This window comes from Procambarus clarkii, chromosome 8 (assembly GCF_040958095.1).
Source record: "Procambarus clarkii isolate CNS0578487 chromosome 8, FALCON_Pclarkii_2.0, whole genome shotgun sequence".
NCBI classification, from domain to species: domain Eukaryota; kingdom Metazoa; phylum Arthropoda; class Malacostraca; order Decapoda; family Cambaridae; genus Procambarus; species Procambarus clarkii.
Window position 1 is genome coordinate 17,332,011 of NC_091157.1, and position 9,596 is coordinate 17,341,606.

Sequence of the window (9,596 nt, forward strand, 5' to 3'; positions counted from 1 at the left end):
TTTCAAGCAAGAACGAGGTGGTGGTAGTAGTAGGAATGATGGTGAAAATGGTGGTAGTGCTGGTGGAGCAGGGTGTTGTAGTGATTGAAATAGCCGTAGTTGAGATAGTGGTGGTGCAAATGGTGGGGAGGGGTGGGGGGGTTGGATCAGGTGATGGTGATAGCAATGGTGGCGCAGGTGAAGGTATGGTTAGTGATGGTGATTGGTAATGGTGATATAGTGAGGGGAAAGTGGTGGTAGAACTAATGATGGAGATTCTCATACTTATAATAGCGGAACTAAGAGATGGCGTTCTGGCAGAGACAGCGGTGGTGGTGATGGTGATGGTGGTGATGGTGCAGGCTGTAGACTACTCTGCTCCAGTGTCATTTAAACTCTGTTTCACTGTTAGTAGATCTCTGTACCAGCGTCAGTAGAGCTCTGGTCCAGTCTCAATAGAGCTCTGTCTCTAAAAAGTTTCTCTATTAGCCTGCCCATCCCCTGACTGTCTTCTCATATAAGTGGAGATATCATTTTTATAAGTTCAAACGTGATATCTGCATCCTTCGGTGTTATTTTACTGACCTGGTGCCTCTACCTAGTAGCATTGTAACGGGGTGGGGGAAATAGCTCTCTCTTGTCCATTATTCCACCATTCAACTCTTGTTCCATTATTCCACAGGATGCATTCGACAAAGTTAACGCAGTGTATTCTGTGTTGAAAACTGACACTTTTCTCGTAGATTTTTATTGTTATTCATTAGCATTTTGTGTATAGATAGGCCTCCGTTAGGTTAGATGTTTATAGATTCCGTCGGCAATGATTGGCGTTGATAGTACTTTGTGAAGGATTTAAAGACGTGATGAGTGAGTGACCGACCTTCATGCGGAGTTGCGTGGTGACCGCCGGCCGGGTCGGACGTTCCTGAGGTCTCTCCGCACTGGCTAGTGTTTACGTTGGGTGATCGCTTGTTTGCCCTGCTGGTGGTGGTTTGCCACTGATGGGGTGACGTTTGCTTCGCCATGGGGACGTTTCGCCCTCCATTGCAGATGACGCTGTCAGCTGGTCTGGCGTTTACGGTGCCGGTGGACCATCCATTGGTTGGTGTCGCCCTAGTGGACGTGCTGCATGTGCAGCTGTCTGACCTGGTGGGCATCCAGCTGCTTCAGGGCCACCGTGCTGTGGTCAAGTTCCGCCTCCAGGCTGCCTTTCAGGCGTTTCTCGAGCGGTGTGAGGGGCGTGTTTACCCTCTCCCTGATACTGCTGGCTCCGTTAAGGTAGTGAATCTTAGTGTCACCTTGACGTCTGTGACGGTGCATGGTGCCCCCTTCGAATTTCAGGACGACTTTTTAACCTCATGTTTCGAACGGTTTGGGACAGTGTTGAGTGTTCGTTGGAACAAGGTCGTTGCCGGGCACTGTGTTGGTATGCTTGACGGCTCCGGCACCCTGACGATGTCGCTGAAGTGTAGTGTACCGTCGTCGATGTCCGTGTTGGGATACACGCTCCGCTGCCAGTACCGGGGTCAACCGCGCACCTGTTATCGGTGTGGTCACGAGGGTCATCTGGCTGCTGCGTGCGACGTGGGAGCGACTGGTCGTGTGCATGTTCTTCGTGCGGAGGATTTTCCGCCCCTGTTGCGTTCGGGCGGTGTGGGTGCTGTGCCTGAAGCGCCTGACTGCCTGTCTGCTGCTCCGCCTGTTGAGGAGAGCTCTACGGCCTGTGCGACACGTCTAGTGCCAGCTGTGGCCCCTGGGGTTGTTCAGCCGGTGTGTGAGGGTGTCGGGCTGTCGCCTGCGCTGTGTGTAGTGAAAGGTGTCCCGGTGGAGGTTCATGTTCCTCCCCCGCCTGTGGATGTGATACCGGCTCCCGGGGACGCGGGTTCTGCCGTTTTGGAGGGGGTGCTTCGGCGTGGTGAGGTGCCTGCCGTGCCTGAGTGTGTTGAATCCTGTAGTTCTGCTCTTCCCATTCATTTGCAGAAGCGTGCGCGTCGGTGTTTTGAGGCTGTTTCCGTGGATGATGTAGACAGTGTGGGTGATGTGGCCTCTGTGGACTCTTCGGACGGTGCGGGTGTGGCCTGTGTGGATATGACGGTGGAGGCTGTGCCTGCGGCGGGGCCTGCTGGGCGTGGTGTGGTGCGGCCTGTCTCAAAGCGTTCGCGGCGGGCTCGGAGTGTCTCCCCCCTTCGTGGTGTGCCTTGGGAGGAGGTGGGGGAGTATGGTGCTCAGTTGGCGTCCCCCGCCGAGGATGATGGTGCTGTGAGGGGCTCCGACGTTGCTACCTGTGCCCCCCCTCCTGCGTCTCCTGCTGTTGGGTCCCCGCAGTGGGGGGTTGTCCCTGATGGTCGGGACCTCGTCGCGAAGTTGCGGAAAGATGTGCGCCAGGGGGCCTCGGCTCCTGTGCCTTGTGGTGGGGTCGCTGTCGCGCCTGCAGTTCCCCCTCCTTCCTTGCCCCGGTCTGGGGGCTGCCTAGTCCCGTCTGCTGGGGTCGTGCCCTGTGAGGGTCCGGAGTTGGGCCCTTATCGGGATGCCCGGGTGCTTCCGATCCCGTGGTGCTCGTCCACTATCTGGGTGTCGTCAAAGACGGAGTTTGTTTATAGGGTGCCGGATAGGATGTCTCAGCCGAGGGTACTGCCTGATGGCCGACTGCCCGCCGACCTGTGGGTGGTTTGGGAAGCGTACCGCTTGCGCTTTCCGTACCGTAAGTTTCCGGAGAAGTATTAGTTCCCGTCTTGCGCACACCGCTACGTCGTGCCTGGATCAGCTGCCACCGTGACCATGACTCCCTGCCCCCCGGTGCGGGGAGTCTCCCTCTGACGTTCGCCTCTGTTTTCGTCGCCACTCCTCTCTCTACGGCCCATCACATCTACCGCTTTTGACTTTCTTCTCCTCCTTACCATCAACGCGTCTCCTTACATCTGTCCTGGTGCAGTCATCGGGAGGGTTACCCCTTCATGCAAACTGCACCTATTCTCAAGAAGAAGAAGAAAGACGTGATTCAAGAACACAATCGTGAGCCGAACACCGTTGAGATAAAACTCGAATGTCGCCAATTGTTAGTCAAGTCGAATGTTTTGTCGGCTGAATTAACAAGCATTTTGGCCCTTGTTCATGAAGACGAGCTGCAGAAATCAGTTGTTCCTGAACACCACCTGTCCCCACTTGAGGGGACAGGTGGTGTTCTATAACTTGAGGGGACAGGTGGTGTTCTATAACTTGAGGGCCAGGTGGTGTTCTATAACTTGAGGGCCAGGTGGTGTTCTATAACTTGAGGGGCAGGTGGTGTTCTATAACTTGAGGGCCAGGTGGTGTTCTATAACTTGAGGGACAGGTAGTGTTCTATACCTTGAGGGGCAGGTTGTGTTCTATAACTGGTACTGGTAATGTGGCCAAACAACACCAGGGTTCGAAACAATTGACCAAAGGTCATTCAACTAATAACCAAATTTAATGAATGAAAAGTGCTTTCGAAATGCATTCTAACAGTGCATCGCCCTCTTCCTGTAATCGAATCATTCGTCGCTAAATGTTTCACTCGAGTGTTGTAAACACGGCAAATTTCCACCACAACCACGACACAAAACCCAACCTACCCTACATCTAGCAATACACCAAATGGAAATGTATCTAATAATATATGTATATATATTGGAGAAAATACATTTCCACTACACTGGTTGTGAAAATAGGCGAAGGAGTCTGACTGGTCGGTCGCGGGTTGGATGGGTATGCCGTCTAAGTACTGGTTGTGGAGTCTATGTTGGTGATTCCAGAATTTAATGGGGTGGTTAAGTACCGGATCGCACACGGTATGTTCACTGGAAAATCTACCTGTATTGTGTGTGGTGGTGTGGCCTAAGTGTGCGGTGGTGTGGCCCTCAGTGTGTGGTGGTGTGGCCCCTCAGTGTGTGGTGGTCTGGCCCTCAGTGTGTGGTGGTGTGGCCCTCAGTGTGTGGTGGTGTGGCCCTCAGTGTGTAGTGGTGTGGCCCTCAGTGTGTGGTGGTGTGGCCCTCAGTGTGTGGTGGTGTGGCCCTCAGTGTGTGGTGGTGTGGCCCTCAGTGTGTGGTGGTTTGGCCCTCAGTGTGTAGTGGTTTGGTCCTCAGTGTGTGGTGGTGTGGCCCTCAGTGTGTGGTGGTGTGGCCCTCACTGTGTGTTGTGTGGTTCTCAGTGTGTGGTGGTGTGGCCCTGAATGTGTGATATAACCCATATAGAGTCCCACCTGAGCTGCCGTTGGGTGTAGACGTGTCGTCTGACCGCTCCGGCAGTTTGAGGAGGTTGCAATTTTCGCCAGCAGGGGGTGGGTGTCTCTACCCTCCCTGCTGTCCCTGCCTGGTGTTGACGTGACGCTTTTACGATGAGCGGCCATCTTCCCGCTGTTGAGAGGGTAAACTCCGTGGGTTTGGAGTTTACCTGCCGTGCAGGGTATCCTCTCATTGAGCAGGTCATGTGTGACGTGCTACATGTCCCGGTCGAGGAGGTCTACGGGGTTGAGCTGGTGACTGCTCGCCGAGTGATTATCAAGTTTGTGCGTGAGGAGGCGTACCGTGGATTTCTCCGGTGGTACGAGGGCCGTACCTTGAAGTTGTTGGATGGCACTGGTTCAGTGGCCATATCTGATCGGAGTGGTGCCGTGACGTATGTGAGCGTCCATGGGGCCCCCATGGAATTCCCTGAGTCCCTTCTCCGGCGTTTCTTCCAGAGATTTGGCTCCGTCATCAGTGTGAGGATGCACAAGCTGTTTTCTGGAAAATATGCGGGGTTGAAGACGAACATTCGTACCCTCGGGATGCGCCTGAGGTCGGACATTCCATCCTCTGTCCGACTTTTAGGGTACTACGTGCGGGTGTATAATGCCCGGCAACCCTGTACTTGTTTCCAGTGTAGCCTGTTGGGGCATCAGGCTGCCGGATGTACTGCGGATCCGGTTGCTCCAGTCAACTTGTTCCGGGAAGAAGATTTCCCCCCGCTCCCTCTGGAGGAGGTTTCCGGGGATGAAGAGGTGAGCGTTCAGTTAGCGGATGCGGCTCCCCCTACGTCGCCGGACGTTCCTCCGGTTGTTACAGACTCTCCTCCGGGTCTTGCAGTGCCATCGGATGGTCTACGTGCTCCTGTCACTGTCTCCGCTGCTCCTGAAGGCCTTCCTAGTGATCATTGTGACGCGCCGCCGCCTTCTCCCTCGTCTTCGGCTGCTGCGCCTGGCCCTGTGTTCTCGCCTCAGGTCCCAGATGTGCTGGGTACTGGGGTGGCTGCGGAGCCTCCTGCTGTGTGTGGGCCAGTTCCTCCTGTGGTGGAGGCTGCTGCCGTTCTGCGTCGGGCGTCGGTTCGTCCGGCTGGTGGGACCCGTGTTTTTGGGTCCGCTTCCGGCTCTGACGATCTCCGGCCGGAGCCCAAGCGTTCCAGGCGTTCGTCGTCTGCCTGGGCCGATGTTGGGGAATTCGGTGACTGTGGGTCCTTGGGAGTTGACGGTGTGGAACCGGTTGTGTCGCTGTCTCCACGGTTGGTGGTGGCAGAAATTCATGTGCCTGCTGATGCTGGTGCCCAGGTCTCGGGGGTGCCTTCCGTTCCTTCTCTGCCTGGGGATTCTCCGCAGTGGGAGGTGGTGGCTCCCGCTCCCAGGGAAGGTGTGGTTGCTGGTGCTGGGCGTGGCCTGGTTGTGACATTACGGAAGGATGCGCGCCGCCCTGGTTCCCTGCAGTCGTCTGGTGGTGTGCCCGTGACCGCTGGTGCCCCGGTGGTGGTGTCCTATGTCCAGCCCCCTCTTGTGAGGGTGTATGTTGGGGACCTGGGGGACGTGTTGCCGGCGTCGGTGATGCCACCGGTTCACTGGTCGGCGATTGCTGAGTTACTGCTGAATGACGAGCCGGGGGAATTTCATGGTGGGGGTGTTCCCTTGATGTGGGGGATTGTGGCAGTTACTCGCGTCAGGAGTGATACCATTTGGGTCCCCTGCTTGCGAGTGTTTGTAGCTAGGGTTCCGGATGACATGGCGTCCCCGGTGGGTGTACGAGACCCTTGGGGGTGATTACGTTGGGAGGCGTTCAATGTGCGTTTTCCCCGGGCTTTGTTCCCGGGCAAGTATGTCCGCTGATTGGCTGGTGTTTTGCAGAGTGTGTATTCTCTTCATGTATTACCTTGTTGTATTGTGTTTTCTTTTTAATTTTCCCTTTGTTTATATTTATGATTTGTTTGTGTGCATTGTCTTGTGTTATGTTTCATTTTCTAAATTTTGATGTGTTTTGTTGTCGGTCCTTCTGGCCGGTGTTTGTTTTTGTTTATTTGCTTACATTGTATTGCTTGTTTGTTATTGTTTTTGTTCTTTAATTTGTCTTGATGTCTGCTGTTCCTCCATTTTTGGTAATTATTGGCCTGTGCTGTCGATCTTTCTGGCCGGTAGCTTCTGTATTTTGTTTTTGTTTTCTCTGATATTTTATTGTATTTATTGTCTTTAACTTGCATGCTTGCATGTAAAAATAAAAACAAATAAAAAATATAACCCATATATGTTATTTTAAAGAGTATATATTTTTTTGTCAATTGATGATTATGAGAGTGATCTCGTCCTTAAACCGCTAGGTATAAGGACGAGGTTTCATGCTAATTACCGTTCGCATGCGGGTGTAAACAGGCCTAACACCTTCCCCTGCTGCTGATGATGATAATTTAACCGGAAATTTCCGAATTTAACGAAATATCTGACCTTTTCCGACCTATGTGGCTCACAGGCCGAAGAATCATCAGTATACCACCGAGTCATGACACTGAACCACCACCCGCATTTCGACGACGCGCATTTTAGTCTCCAGATGAATTTACTGCGATTTAAAAGGATTTCTGCCATTGAATGGATCTAAGATTCGGATTGAATCTGACACTCAGACTCGTCTCGTCCACACATATCTAAACCGATCCTATATCTCCTTTTGCCGGATCCAACGACGGCCTGGCTTCTTTTTTTGGAGGTCTGAGTTCAATCCCCGATTGTCCAAGTGGTTAGGTACCTTTCCCTTCCTCTGTGCTAGTTTAGCTGCTTGTCCTTGTTTACCTTCCAAGTGTTGTATAGTCGGACTGGCTTAGAGCTTTTTCCTGAGAACTAAGCTTAGAGCTTAACTTATAGCACCTTAGCTCTAAGCCTAGAAAGCTTAGAGCTTTTTCCTTTCACCTTATCTACCAGAGATTGCCACATATGGAATCAGCTGTTTCTCAACACTAACTCATTGAAATACACTAAATCATTCGTTGTTCAATCTCCAACAGTTTATATATATATATATATATATATATATATATATATATATATATATATATATATATATATATATATATATATTGTTATGATCTCAGCCTACAGGAGAAACGAGTCTCCCTCCTTGAGAGTTATTCATCAAGCCTGACCTGATTAGAAGGTCCAGCAAATATTGAGGTGATAACCCATATGTAAAAGAGTTGCTTGGATATATATAACAATTTAAGATTATGGGCAGTGAAGAAGGAAACATATAAATGACTGGCTAGGAGATGTGGACATTTTGCTGGAGGCGTGAGGCTCGCTTCCGGAGGACCTTGACCTCACTTGAGTGCCAGACATCGCAAGGGAAAGCTGCGCTCCGTTTGAGCTCCCGTCAGAAGGGAACCCCTAGTGATATATCTCGAAGAGAAGAGAAGTGTGTAGACGTGCCAGCTGTGGAACCGAGCTGGGAACGTTGTGGTCTCAAGTCCTGGTCGACGAGCAGAGTTTAATAAGCTACTCAGAGGCATTTTCGTGGGCTGTGTGGAGCGCCCTGACCAGACGCCGTCAGAGGGAAAGCGCCCTCGATCAGTTGATCTGTGGTAAGCACGATATACGCCAGTTCATAGTGATTGCTTGTAGTTGGTCGTGTGCCCAGCGACAGTAGCAATGTTTATTTATAAGTTAGACATGTTTTAATAAGGCAGAAGGCCTGAAATAGGAGAGTGAAGAGGGAGGAGCACGGAGCGACGTCCGTCCCCTCTGAGCTCTGACAGACGACTGAGGGAGCCCGGCTCCTGACGGAGGAAGACCCTCCCAGCGAGTGAGGACCGCTGCCAGGCGAGGTGGAGTATGGACCCGCCCAAAACGGGGGAGTCCACTCTCACTGTATATATAGGACAGATAGAGGTTGGAGGCAAATATATTGTGTGATAATTTTTGTTTATGTGTTAAAGGGGAAACATTTTATTGGAGTGTCGATGGGTTGCAGGTTTGTCTTTGGGGAAGAAGTTGCTGAGGACTTCGAAGCCAGCACAGATGAAGTAGCTGATGAGACTCCAAGGTAGTGGAGGCGAAGACCTCGAGCTGTGAGGAGAAGCAGTGAAGAGGAGTGTCACATGCTTCTGTAGAGGTGGAGAAGCACCATAGTTGCTCGAGGAAACTTCATGGTGTAGCAGCCAAGAGAGCTGTGTGGAGGAACCTAGCAGAAGGGTGAAGCACCGTAGTTGCTCAAGGAAACTTCATGATAGCAGCCTGGAGGAGCTGCAGAGGATCCTGGTAGTGAAGCCCGGAAGAACCTGAAGAGATTAGGGTAGTGAACTTCCAGAGGTGGAAGGGAAGTTCTGGTGGATTACTAGTAGGGAGTTGATAGTGTTTGGTTGTCATTAGCGTGCAAGACGCAGTGAGAGGTGAGTGACTGTTTGCATTCTGATGTCAAGGAGTGTTTTACACTGAAGTTTAGAGTTACAGTCGTAGGCTGGATTACCTACAGACGTATGCGTTCTAGGACTGATAGAGTGATCGATTGATCATTGTTGTGTATCAATGAACATTTATACTGATATATGTTACTGCATTCAAATGCTGATTTTCTATATATATATTATCTTGCTGATGGTGCAACAGTGTATGTAGACTTGATCAACTTGAGGACGTTGATAGTAACAGGTGGTGAACCAGGAGATAGGATACCACTTGATAAGCTGATGATAGAGTTCTGATGGTGTTGGAGTGCAACCTGATTGTAATATTATAGAGTATAGGATTCATTATTATTATATGTGTGTATGTATTGTGTATGTGCTTTGTCCAGTAAATGTATCACAATTTGCTGGTGTTTGCCCTTGTCCTAGTGAGGCTTCCCAGGAGGTAGTAAAGAAGGAGATAGAAAGAGAGAAAGAACCAAGAACCACTGCTGTGGACAGGGTAGGAGGTAATACTAGTAAGTCATAGGGGATTGAGGAGATCATATCTCATAAGGAGAGAGTGGGGAGTCACAGCGGCTCGAGTGGGTGTGTGCACGTGACAACGAGGCTAAGTGTTGGAGCCGCATCCCCTAAACGTGTGACGTTGAGCCCCTCTCCAAGAACCAGAAGCGCCAAGGGTGATCTCCTAGTATAAGCACTCTACCGAGTTGTGGGTTGGGTTGTCCATAGAGAAGGATCAACGACGACAACACCAACCAACCCACATTCTATAATAATATATATATATATATATATATATATATATATATATATATATATATATATATATATATATATATATATATATATATATATGCATTATTGCATCTAACAAGTGTCATTGCATCTTCCAAGTAGTTCCTAAAAGATGGCGCCAATTAAGCCTTGAAGATTACGTAACAAATTTAAACTTCCAAGTATCTTTG